The sequence below is a fragment of the Schistocerca cancellata genome, chromosome 5, assembly GCF_023864275.1.
Source record: "Schistocerca cancellata isolate TAMUIC-IGC-003103 chromosome 5, iqSchCanc2.1, whole genome shotgun sequence".
NCBI classification, from domain to species: domain Eukaryota; kingdom Metazoa; phylum Arthropoda; class Insecta; order Orthoptera; family Acrididae; genus Schistocerca; species Schistocerca cancellata.
In genome coordinates this window covers 640,393,514-640,406,225 of record NC_064630.1, presented here as the reverse complement: position 1 = coordinate 640,406,225, position 12,712 = coordinate 640,393,514, and the positions used below count along the sequence as shown (strand labels likewise).

General features: G+C 42.1%; 1 protein-coding gene across 1 annotated transcript in view; it reads right to left on the bottom strand.

The window, feature by feature from the left end:
- LOC126187914 (tyrosine-protein kinase hopscotch) overlaps positions 1–12,712 on the bottom strand; it is a 157,961-nt gene that overhangs the window by 123,108 nt on the left and 22,141 nt on the right. The window lies entirely within an intron of this gene.

The following is a 12,712-nucleotide window of genomic DNA, read 5'->3' as shown; positions in this document are numbered from 1 at the left end:
GCTTGGTTATTGTAGCACCTACAGATCTTCAATGTAATCTGTTACATTTGTGGTGTTACATATATTTTGGAATTAAAATAATATTAGCAATGCTAATTTAAAGTGAATGATTTACTGATCACTTAAACATGGTATTAGTCAGAATACAGCCTTACTGTGAAAGCCGTTCTCAATCATGGGATAAATTAACTGCTGTTCCTAAGCAGCTGGAAGTCACTCTGAATTCTGTCAAGTGATGGGCAGCTGCTTTTGTGTGGGGAGAGCTTTTAAGAAACATGTACCACACACACTGATCTACCGTACATCAATTATCATTCTCTCCAATGGGTGTTCTCCGCACAAAATACAAGATCCATTACTCCTCATCACCTTGACTGAGTAGTGTTCCAGTGGTAGGTCTTGGAGCCCTGTACAAGTAAGGCAGGGAACAAACAGAAGTCAGGGTATTACATCCACCCCCCTAGCCAACAGATCCTAGGTGCTGTCTTCCACTGAAACAGATGCAGTGACAAGTTATGGCATGCTGGGGGATGTCACACTGAAATAGCTGAGGATCACACAATACACCTCCTTGACTGCTGCATCCACCCTTTTGTCCCCTGCTATACCCATGTGCCCTAGTACCCAGCAAAGACACCACCTTCCCCAGTTGCTGTAGTTTAAGGAGGGCATCCTGGATATTCCACTGAAACAGATGCAGTGACAAGTTACGGCATGCTGGGGGATGTCACACTGAAATAGCTGAGGATCACACAATACACCTCCTTGACTGCTGCATCCACCCTTTTATCCCCTGCTATACCCATGTGCCCTAGTACCCAGCAAAGACACCACCTTCCCCAGTTGCTGTAGTTTAAGGAGGGCATCCTGGATATTCTGGACTACTTTATCTGCTGGGTGCAAACATTTCAAAGAGTGAAGGGCACTAAGAGAATCGGAACAGACAAGAAACTTAGCACTGGAAGAACATCTCATCTGCTCCAGTACCGAAAGGATAGCATATATTTTTGCCTTGAAGACAGCAAAGTCTTGAGGCAATCGGGTGTTGAGGACACGATCTGGGAAAACAACAGAGCAACAAACTGAGGCCCCTGTTTAGACCTATCTGTAAAGACAGGTACATATTTGTGGTGCTCAGATAAATTGTCAGAAAATATCATATGAAAAACAGAAGCAGGAGTGCAATCTCTCCTGTACTGCACCATATATAAAATCACTCTGTGCCTCAACAGTAGCCAGGGCAACAGACAGTTAAAACCCTGGATTTGGGGTCATACTTGGTCCACATGCTGCATGCAGACCACAAAGAGCATTGTGGTTCTTGAACAGTTGGAGAAAAGGAGTGTCAGAGGCAGATGAGCAACAGTGTGGTACGCAGGTAAAAGAGCCGTGATGAACTTAACATGCTTGACGCACCATGAGGAGCTCTCGCTAGATGGTGGGTGGTGGTTTACTGGCCTCATCACAGAGACTGGGTATGGGACTAATCGTATAAGCACTTGTGGCCAGCCAAACCCCTGATGGCGGACAGCATCAATGATCTTCAAATAAGAAGGCCTCATCCATCCATACACCATGCACATATAGTCCAGCCATGAATGCACAAAAGCCCTGTAAAAGTGGAGCATATGTGCCCTGTCTGCTCCCCAAGACCTGTGGCTAAGACACATTATGATGTTCAGTGCCTTGAGAGATCCGGCTTTCAGGTTTCTCAGATGTGGCAACTACAACCATTTGGAGTAAAAAATGAGGCACAGAAATATCACTGAGACTCTAAAATGTGAGATGGTGTCCCTCATATGAGCTGTCTTTGCAGCCTACTTCTCTAACCTCCACAATGTATGTTGCATCTGATAGCTCACTTTTGAAACACTGCACAGGACTCTTTACCATAGACGTGATACTGTTGATTGCTATGGCAAAGAGTGTAACACTTAAAACCTGAGGGATGCGACTCTCCTGCTCAAAATGGTCTGACAGTGTGTCACCAACTCAAGTCCTAAAAAACCACTGAGACAGGAAAGACCATAAGAAGATGGGGAGGTGGCCACAATAGCCCCACTGATGCAGTTGTGGAGGATACTGTGCCTCCAAGTAGTGTAATACGCCTTATTGATATCAAAAAAGACACCAATACATGATGTTCATGTACGGAAGACTGCAGAATAGCCACTCCTAGTGGAGTCAAGTTATAGACAGTGCACCAAAATCTCTAGATCAGACACTGAGAGGGGCTAAGGAGTTGCTTGGTCTCTAAAAAAAGATCAGATGATGGTTAATCATTCACTCCAGGGTCTTTCCTATACAGCTTGTTAAGGTGATACTCCTGTAACTAATGAGATATATGCAGTCCTTTCCTGGTTTGAGGGGAGGCATCAGAATTATCTCCCTTCATGAAGTTACCTGTCTACCATATAAGATTAAAACATTTGAGGAGTATTTCCTCTGATGCCGCTGGCAAATGTCAAAGCATGCAGTACCAGATACGGTTGTGACTGGGTGTCACAAGTCTGGCAGTGTTGATTATAGCTCCCACATGGAGAAAAGGGAGTTGTAGGACTCAGAACAGTTGGATTTGAAGGTCAAGTTGACAATCTCTACAGTCACACAGTAGCAGCGACAAAATGCCAGATCCCAGCTTCCATTGGCACTAATTTTTGCAAAGTGCTGTGCCAGCGCCTGAGTACCAGATGTTGTCTGGAGACACCCCTGTTTCAGCACTGCTGCTATTGGTAAACAACAGTGTCTATTGGAATTCCTCTGGGTGGCTTCCCACACTTTTGTAGAACAAATGGAACGATTGATAAGAGTCCAGGAACAATTGCTGTGACCTATTCTTGCTCTCCTAAACTCCATGTTGAGCCCTGGCTCTCGCGACTCGGAAAGCTAATAGGTTGTCTGATGTAGGGCAGCATTTAAATTGTGGAAGAGCCAAAAACCATCTCGGACTTGCTGAGTATCACTCATCTGTACACCAAGATACAGGTCACCGCCTAAGATGACATGAGGACTTGGGAATGGATAATTCAGCAGCATGATAGTTTACTTGTGTGAGGTGGTCCACCCATTCCTGGACAATGCTGTGATGTTCAAACATAGCCAGCTGGCTGAACAGCATCCAGTTAGCCCTGCTGACCATCCATTTTGGTGGCTTCTCTTCAGGTTTTTGTTGAAATTCATAGTGAACCATCAAGCTAAATTTGCATAAACAGCAGGTAAATTATACCATGCTTTGAACTAAAGGTAATGCTCCATCCAACAGATGAATGCACTGTGGGAAGTGGAATAAAAGTCATCATTGATCTCCCACTGAACAGAGTTTGTGAGTGCTGGAGAGCAGAAATGGAGGTTGACGACTAAGAATGACAACAGCAGTACAGAAATGAGTGTGATTGTCTGTGTTTATGATGCACAGCTCATGAGACTCTACAAAACCCATCCCCGAGGGCAAGTAGAGGTCGAGCCCCACAAGATGTGATGGGCGTTGAGGGCTCCCAGTAGGAGATATTGTCGCAGGAGTTGTTCCACAAAATCTATGAGAGCCTCAGATTCTACTGCACCTTGCAGAGGTAGGTACAATGAGCAAACAGTGATCCTCCGACACCCATGAATTTTGACAGCAACTGCTTGCAGGCCAGTAGCCTTGGGGGAGAGCATTATTGACAAACACAGCAACCCCTCCCTTGGCTCCATCCCCAGTGAGGTCTTCCTTTCAGTATACCATGTAGCCCTCTAGCACAGGGGCATCAGTACCTTCAAAACATATTTCTTGTAAACATTGGCACAGGGTCATTCCTGTGCTAGCAGTTTAAGTTCCTCCACATGTGTCTTGAACCCATTAATTTTCCACTGGAGGATGGGAGCCACCTACCATGGAGGTAGCACACTCATCCTGACTTTTTGCTGGGGAGTGGAGCCCACTATGGTTGGAGGCTCAGTTTTGGGGTGAGATGATTGACCCAGTCCGACATCGAGGTCCATTACCTCCGAAGAAGTTTCAGAGAGACGTCAGATAGGAGACATTGTCAGACTGTGTACTTCCTGTCTCTGCAAATGGCACCAAAGAGAACACCATGTGTACTCAAGGCCAAATGCACCAATGTTGATTACAAAGCAAGATAACTGAGGGTCCCATCATCACGGTTGAAGCTTAATCATGATTAAGTTGCCTCTGCACTGCACCTATGTTAAACACGATTAGCAAAACATTTTCAGCTAACTGGGAATCTGGCCACAGCTCACTCCTTGCACTACAAAGGAAAGTGCCCATTATACAAGCAAAGATAATGACAATCACTGTCTATGGTACTTATGCAAGCTTTTCAGTTTGTTATCATAATGTGAGTATTGTTAATGCATGGTGGAGAACAAGAAAAGGAGGTCTACTTTCTTACAATTTGAAACTGATATCATTTTAGAGCTGGATGGCAGGAAAGCAAAAATTTTAGAATGAAAACAAGAAGAAGAAGAAGGAAAGATTCATGTACTGTTAAGAATAGTCAAGCCTCACTGATGGCTTTTACAGAAATTATGCTGTATAACAATCTGAGATAGGTTTTGGCATAAATTATTCATTAACTCAATTAAAACTTCATCCCATTTTCAGCTTTATTGAATATAGTGTCTGCCTCGATAGCTGAGTGGTCAGTGTGACGGAATGCCCTGCTAAGGGGCCCTGGTTCGATTCGTGGCTGGGCCGGAGATTTTTCTCCGCTTAGGGACTGAGTGTTGAGTTTTCATATCATCATCATCATCATCATCATCATCATCATCATCATCGTCATCTCATCCCCATCAATGTGCAAGTCGCCAAAGTGGTGTCAACTCAACCAGGCAAATGGTCTACCTGATGGGTGGCCCTAGCCACACGACATATCATTTCATTGAATATAGTTAAACTATTCTGTTTAATGTCAGTTTGCACATCCATAATATCAATATTCCATTATTGCATTGATTACCATCAGTCTGAAGTAAAGTACTTCAACATCGAGATTCATTCTTAATTTCATTTGAATGGAAATGGAGGTCTTTCTCGGAGTTGCTTATTATCACTGAAAAAGATCTTTACCAACAAGGTACAACCATGAGGCTCTCCATAAAACCAAGAAATAGGTGTACATATTTCACACGAAATTTCATAATACAAAAACTTCCAGTGAGTGATTTGCATTTACTTTCTGATACAGACTGACAGTTATGTTAAGATTCCTGCCCATTGGGATAACATTCCAAATGTTGGGCTTTGCAGCAAGAATTGCAGCAGATACATTACTTATAGTAAACAACATCGACTACTGCATATAATACTTCTATTAAATTAAAAAGAAAGATTCAGAATCTTTTAGAAAACGAGACCTGCTACCTTCTGGTTTACAGATCACCAGTCTATCAATTAAGCTATGGCTCCAACAGGAGTGAACTCCCCGAATAAGTATACACTGTGTAAAGACCATTGTGATATTCCTGTCTGGGGCCGCCAGTATTTTATTTTGCTAGAAGCTCACCCTGATGCAGCTTGATACACGTGAAGTAGCATAGTACAAAAGTGGAGTGAGGTACAAGCGACAGATGGTACAGTATGTACCAGTACCATGGGAGAGGCTGCCAATTGTACTGACTTACTTCTGACTGGTCGGAATGTTTGTGAGCTAGGTGCCAAAATGCCTAACTTCTCTTATTAATTGTTTATATATTTTTCATTGTATTTAACCTAGTTTTAATATGACAATCTCTCATAGTTACCCTACTAGTCTATCATTTTGTTTATCCAATTTCACTAGTTTTGAGAAACATAACAGTAAGGATATTGCAACTGAAGTGCTTTGGACACCTTCAGGTCACTTTGGAGGGCCTGGGAGACGAAGTACATCAGCTGCACTAGTCACTCTGTTTCAGGTGTCCTGGAGGGCCGGACACGTATATCTGTTTTGGGCTTTCTGGAGGGTTGGACACGTATCTCAGTATAATGTGTTACTTAGATGTAAATATGTAATAGTCACTCTGTTTTGGATGTTCTTCAGAGCCTGACATGTTGTACTCTATATCGGGTGTAACTTAGTTTTGAATATATAGCAATATGTGTGTGTGTATGAGTGTGTGTGCCTGCTGTTTGTTATATGTTTCTTTAGCCTATTGTACTGGTGTGTGACGTCATTTACAAGAAAGCCACTAGCTAAAGGTGGCTGCTCTTTTATTGTAAGGTTTAAAGAACATTCACAGCCACGTAACAAAACCGCTTTGGAACAGCATTTATTAGAAATTGATATTCTATAGGGATCACTGAGTATGCATAGTCTCCACAGGGTGGAAAAAGGTCATGCTCTTAACTTGTCAGAAGAGCTTGAAATATATATAAAACAAGAACAAAAAGAAGTGCTTAATTGGCAAAGTGATTTTGTGCCCAATGCCTACTTTGCTTTGTTTGACAATGTTCTACTTTGGTCACTGAATGGCTCTGTTGTATATATCCATATTATGAAAAGGATAGTTGCTACTCCCATATAGTGGAGATGCTCAATTGCAGAAAGGCACAACAAAAAGACTCACAAAATAAGCTTTCGGTCAACAAGGTATTTATCAAAAATAGACAACACACACACACACACACACACACACACACACACACACACACACACACGGGCATGCACATGCAAGCACAACTTGCACACACATGACCACAGTCTATGGCAGATGAAGTCACACTACAAGCAGCAGCAGTGCATGATAGGAAAAGCAACTGGGTGGGGGTAAGGAGAAGGCTGGGGTGGGGAGAGGGAGGGATAGCAGGGTAGAAGTGGGGGATGGTGAAGTGCTGCTGGGGAGCATGTAGGGATGTGCAGAGAGGGTAGTGCAGCTATGTGCAGTCGGGAGGTTAGACAGAGTGGGTGAGAGAAGGGGGGCGGGAGTAGTGGAAAAGGAGAGAAGTGAAAAGTGCATTGGTGGAATAGAGGGCTGTGTAGTGCTGAAGTGGGAACCAAAAGGGGTTGATGGGTGAGGAAAATGACTAATGAAAGTTGAGGCCTGATGGATTACTGGAACATAGGATATATTGCAGGGAGAGTTTCAACCTGCACAATTCAGAAAAGCTGGTGTTCGTGGGAAGGATCCATATGGCACAGACTATGAAGCATTCATTGAAATGAAGAATAGCGTGTTGGGTGACATGCTCAGCAACAGGGTGGTCCAGTTGTTTATTGGCCACAGTTTGTTGGTGTCCACCCATGCGGACAGAGCTTGTTGGTTGTTATGCCCACATAGAATGCAACACAATGTTTGTAGCTTAGCTTGTAGATCACATGACTGGATTTATAGGTAGCCCTGCCTTTTGAAGGGATAGGTGATGTTTGTGACTAGACAGGTCTTGCACATACATCTATCACAGGGATATGAGCCACGAGGTACAGGGTTGGGAGTAGGGGTTGTGTAGGTTCGATGGATGGCAGAATATCATTGTGGGAGGAGTAGGAAGGATAGTGGGCAAGACATTTCTCATTTCAGAACATGATGAGAGGCAGTCAAAACCTCTCCTTTTCCGCCTCCACCCGTACCCTGCTATCCCTCCCTCTCCCTGCCTCCTCCTACCCAAACCCAGTTGCCCCTCCCTTCATGCACTGCTGCTGCTGCTGCTGCTCGTAGTGTGGCTTCAGCTGCCACAGACTGTGGTCATGTAGGTGTGAATTACACTTTGTGTGTGTGTGTGTGTGTGTGTGTGTGTGTGTGTGTGTGTGTGTGTGGTCTATTTTTGACAAAAGCCTTGTTGGCCAAAAGATTATTTTTTGAGTCTTTGTGTTGCGCCTACCTGTAACACAGCATCTCTATATATCTTGCTTATGGCTTCACCTAGTATATAGTGCTTTGCACATTTACTACATTTTCTTACATTATGCATATAACTCTAGCGTGTTCGTGTACCTTCTCTATTTATACAATATACCTCATTAACTAGATAATCTTGCTCATGCACTGGTACAGTGTTTTATCATTACCTTTATGGAATGGTGTGCCACAAGGTACAAGGGGCCCTCTGGTGGTTACATTCCTATAATAAATATAATAAACCTTTGCGGCGTTATGGTGGTATAGCCAACAGAGGGTGCTGATTATGTGTGGCAATCCATTTTCATTCACTGGGCTTCTTTAACTATTTGTTTTGTAATTTTTATATTATTCTTTGTACTTGGAAAGTTATTTTTTTAGGTCATTATCAAAAATATTGCCACTTGATCTGAATTATTGTCACTTAACTTCCCCCCCCCCAAGAACCATGGACCTTGCCGTTGGTGAGGAGGCTTGTGTGCCTCAGTGATACAGATAGCTGTACCGTACGTAGGTGCAACCACAATGGAGGGGTATCTGTTGAGAGGCCAGACAAACGTGTGGTTCCTGAAGAGGGGCAGCAGCCTTTTCAGTAGTTGCAGGGGCAACAGTCTGGATGATTGACTGATCTGGCCTTGTAACACTACCGTATTTACTCGAATCTAAGCCGCACTTTTTTTCCGGTTTTCGTAATCCAAAAAACCGCCTGCGGCTTAGAATCGAGTGCAAAGCAAGCGGAAGTTATGAAAAATGTTGGTACGTGCCGCCACAACTAACTTCTGCTGTCGAATATATGTAGCGCGACACAGGCATGCTTTGTAGGCACAAAGATAAATACTGGCACCAAAACCTCTGCGTCAGTAAATAAATATTTTTAAAAAAAGTGGAAGACGAGGTTTTTTTCTCCGCCGTGAGTTTCGACCACTGCATTTTCATACATTATCCAACGAAGTAAATACAAATTCCGTATTGTTCATCTTCGAATGTAGCACAATTTCAGTGTACTACGAAAATCTGACTGGCAAGACTGTTTGGGATGTTTGTCAATATGGCCAACTCCACATTCTGAATTTTTTCCTATCTGTGAGAAGAGATGGTTGCTAATAGGAACCTGATGAAATTTGAATCACATACAGTATTCTCTTCACCATAAGAATAATACGAATATCAACATTTTGCCATGTATTCTTTCGTGTTTGCTGCTATCTCATTTCAATCCTGTCTGCCTAATAAACTACGAAACTAGAGTGAGACAACAGCAAACGCGGAAGAATATACGTATCGTGTCATGTTTATATAAGTATTATTCTTATGCCTAATAATGATACAATCTGAAATGAAGCACGGCAAGTGACTAGATTTTTAAATCTAAGATGACTCTAATTTCTGTGCAGAATTTGATGTAATAAAGAAGCGGCCACAAAGATTTTCAAACGGAGAAAAATTTTCGTCTAACTCTCGTTCAGAACATGTTCTATTATACGCAGTCTATTATTTGATTTTTGTTGATCATTATCAAAGAAAGCAGCAGTGTAAGTAACAACAAATAGCAGTCTCTTGCCATTGTTTCGCTAATGAGACGATTCCTCTCTCTTTTGTTTTAATTGTACGCGGCGGTAGCGCGCACAAAAGCAAGCCATGCCGCGAGCCGCAACAGGCCGTAAACACGCACTATCAGAATGCGACAAACAATGCATGACACAGTGCAGTAATGCATTTTCAGCTTAAGAGTGACGCAAACACCTATAACAAAGAGAACGGCACTTATCAGATCAAAGCAAAATAGGCAATCGATTCAAACCAGACGAAGCACGTGAAAAAGGAAGGGTACCCGTATAAATACGGACGGAGCGCCTGACGCATAGCAATGGCTACGTGGTAAAGCTTAACTGCTAAGCTTACGACTCGAACCAAACTACTGTAGCTGTATTGTCATTCATTCGACCTAAATTGTGTCTCATATTACAATGGACCAACTTTGTTTCGATTTGGAGGTGTGGCCTAAAACTTTTCTCTCCCCTTGAATTTCGAATCTCAAATTTCAGGTGCGGCTTAGATTCGGGAAATTTTTTTTTTCCTTGGTTTCGAGTCTCATTTTTCAGGTGCGGCTTAGATTCGAGTAAATACGGTAACCAAAACGGCCTTACTGCGCTGGTACTGCAAACGGCTGAAAGCAAGGGGAAACTACAGCCGTAATTTTTCCCGAGTGAATGCAGCTTAACTGTATGGTTAAATGATGATGGCGTCCTCTTGGGTAAAATATTCCGGAGGTAAAATAGTCCCACATTCGGATCTCCGGGCAGGGACTACTCAGGAGAACGTCGTTATCAGAAGAAAGAAAACTGGCGTTCTACGGGTCGGAACGTGGAATGTCATATCCCTTAATCGAGCAGGTAGGTTAGAAAATTTAAAAAGGGAAATAGATAGGTTAAAGTTAGATATAGTAGGAATTAGTGAAGTTCCGTGGCAGGAGGAACAAGACTTTTGGACAGGCGAATACAGGGTTATAAATACAAAAGCAAATAGTGGTAATGCAGAAGTTGGTTTAATAATGAATAAAAAAATAGGAGTGCAGGTAAGCTACTACAAACAGCATAGTGAACGCATTATTGTGGCCAAGATAGACACAAAGCCCACGCCTACTACAGTAGTACAAGTTTATATGCCAACTAGCTCTGCAGATGAAGAAATTGAAGAAATGTATGATGAAATAAAAGAAATTATTCAGGTAGTGAAGGGAGACGAAAATTTAATAGTCATGGGTGACTGGAATTCGGTAGTAGGAAAAGGGAGAGAAGGAAACGTAGTAGGTGAATATGGATTGGGGCTAAGAAACAAAAGAGAAAGCCGCCTGATAGAATTTTGCACAGAGCACAACTTAATCATAGCTAACACTTGGTTCAAGAATCATAAAAGAAGGTTGTATACATGGAGGAAGCCTGGAGATACTGACAGGTTTCAGGTAGATTACATAATGGTAAGACAGAGATTTAGGAACCAGGTTTTAAATTGTAAGACATTTCCAGGGGCAGATGTGGACTCTGATCACAATATATTGGTTATGAACTGTAGATTCCCACCTGGGAATTTAAGGAGATGGGACCTGGATAAAATGACTAAACCAGAGGTTGTACAGAGTTTCAGGGAGAGCATAAGGGAACGATTGTCACAAATGGGGGAAAGTAATACTGTAGAAGAAGAATGGATAGCTCTGAGGGATGAAGTAGTGATGGCAGCAGAGGACCTAATAGGTAAAAAGACGTGGTATAGTACAAATCCTTGGGTAACAGAAGAAACATTGAATTTAATTGATGAAAGGAGAAAATATAAAAATGCAGTAAATGAAGCAGGCAAAAAGGAATACAAACGTCTCAAAAATGAGATTGACAGGAGGTGCAAAATGGCTAAGCAGGGATGGCTAGAGGACAAATGTAAGGATGTAGAGACTTATCTCACTAGGGGTAAGATAGACACTGCCTACAGGAAATTTAAAGAGACCTTTGGAGAAAAGAGAACCACTTGTATGAATATCAAGAGCTCAGATGGAAACCCAGTTCTAAGCAAAGAAGGGAAAGCAGAAAGGTGGAGGGAGTATATAGAGTGTCTATACATGGGCAATGTAGTTGAGGACAATATTATGGAAATGGAAGAGGATGTAGATGAAAATGAAATGGGAGATACGATACTGCGCGAAGAGTTTGACAGAGCACTGAAAGACCTAAGTCGAAACAATGGAATGAAGTCGAATTAAGTCGGGTGATACTGAGGGAATTAGATTAGGAAATGAGACACTTAAAGTAGTAAAGGAGTTTTGCTATTTGGGGAGCAAAATAACTGATGATGGTCAAAGTAGAGTGGATATCAAATGTAGACTGGCAATGGCAAGGAAATCGTTTCTGAAGAAGAGAAATTTGTTAACATCGAGTATAGATGTAAGTGTAAGGAAGTCGTTTCTGAAAGTATTTGTATGGAGCGTAGACATGTATGGAAGTGAAAATTGGACCATAACTAGTTTGGACAAGAAGAGAATAGAAGCGTTCGAAATGTGGTGCTACAGAAGAATGCTGAAGATTATATGGGTAGATCACATAACTAATGAGGAGGTATTAACTAGAATTGTGGAGAAGAGAAATTTGTGGCACAACTTGGCTAGAAGAAGGGATCGGTTGGTAGGACATGTTCTGAGGCATCAAGGGATCACCAATTTAGTATTGGAGGGCAGTGTGGAGGGTAAAAATTGTAGAGGGAGACCAAGAGATGAATATACTAAGCAGATTCAGAGGGATGTAGGCTGCAGTAGGTCCTGGGAGATGAAGAGGCTTGCACAGGATAGAGTAGCATGGAGAGCTGCATCAAACCAGTCTCAGGACTGAAGACCACAACAACAACAACAACAACAACAATTGAAACAATTGAAACAATTGATAAACATAAATTCCTGGGTACTATAGTTGATGAACATCTTACATGGAAGGAGCACATCAGGTACATGTGTAAAAAAATCTCGTGTAATACCTACCTACTAAAATGCCTTTCTAGCATAATAGTGTCACCAGTCTTAAGACAAATCTATTTTGGTATTATACACTCCCACCTACAATACGGTATTGAGATTTGGGGCGGGGCACCAACGGTACACATAGATAGGGCTTTTAGAGCCCAGAAGGGAGCAATTAGGATAATAGCGAATATTAGTAAACGTCAATCCTGTAGAGAATACTTCATTAAGTATAATACACTAACAGTGTATTCATTATATGTTCTAAGGACTATACTGTTTGTAAAAGAAAATATGGAGCACAGTATAATAAATAGTGATATCCATAGTTATAGTACAAGGAAGAAAGAGGAGTACCACATAAAATTCAGAAATAAAAAAGCAACCGATCATAAT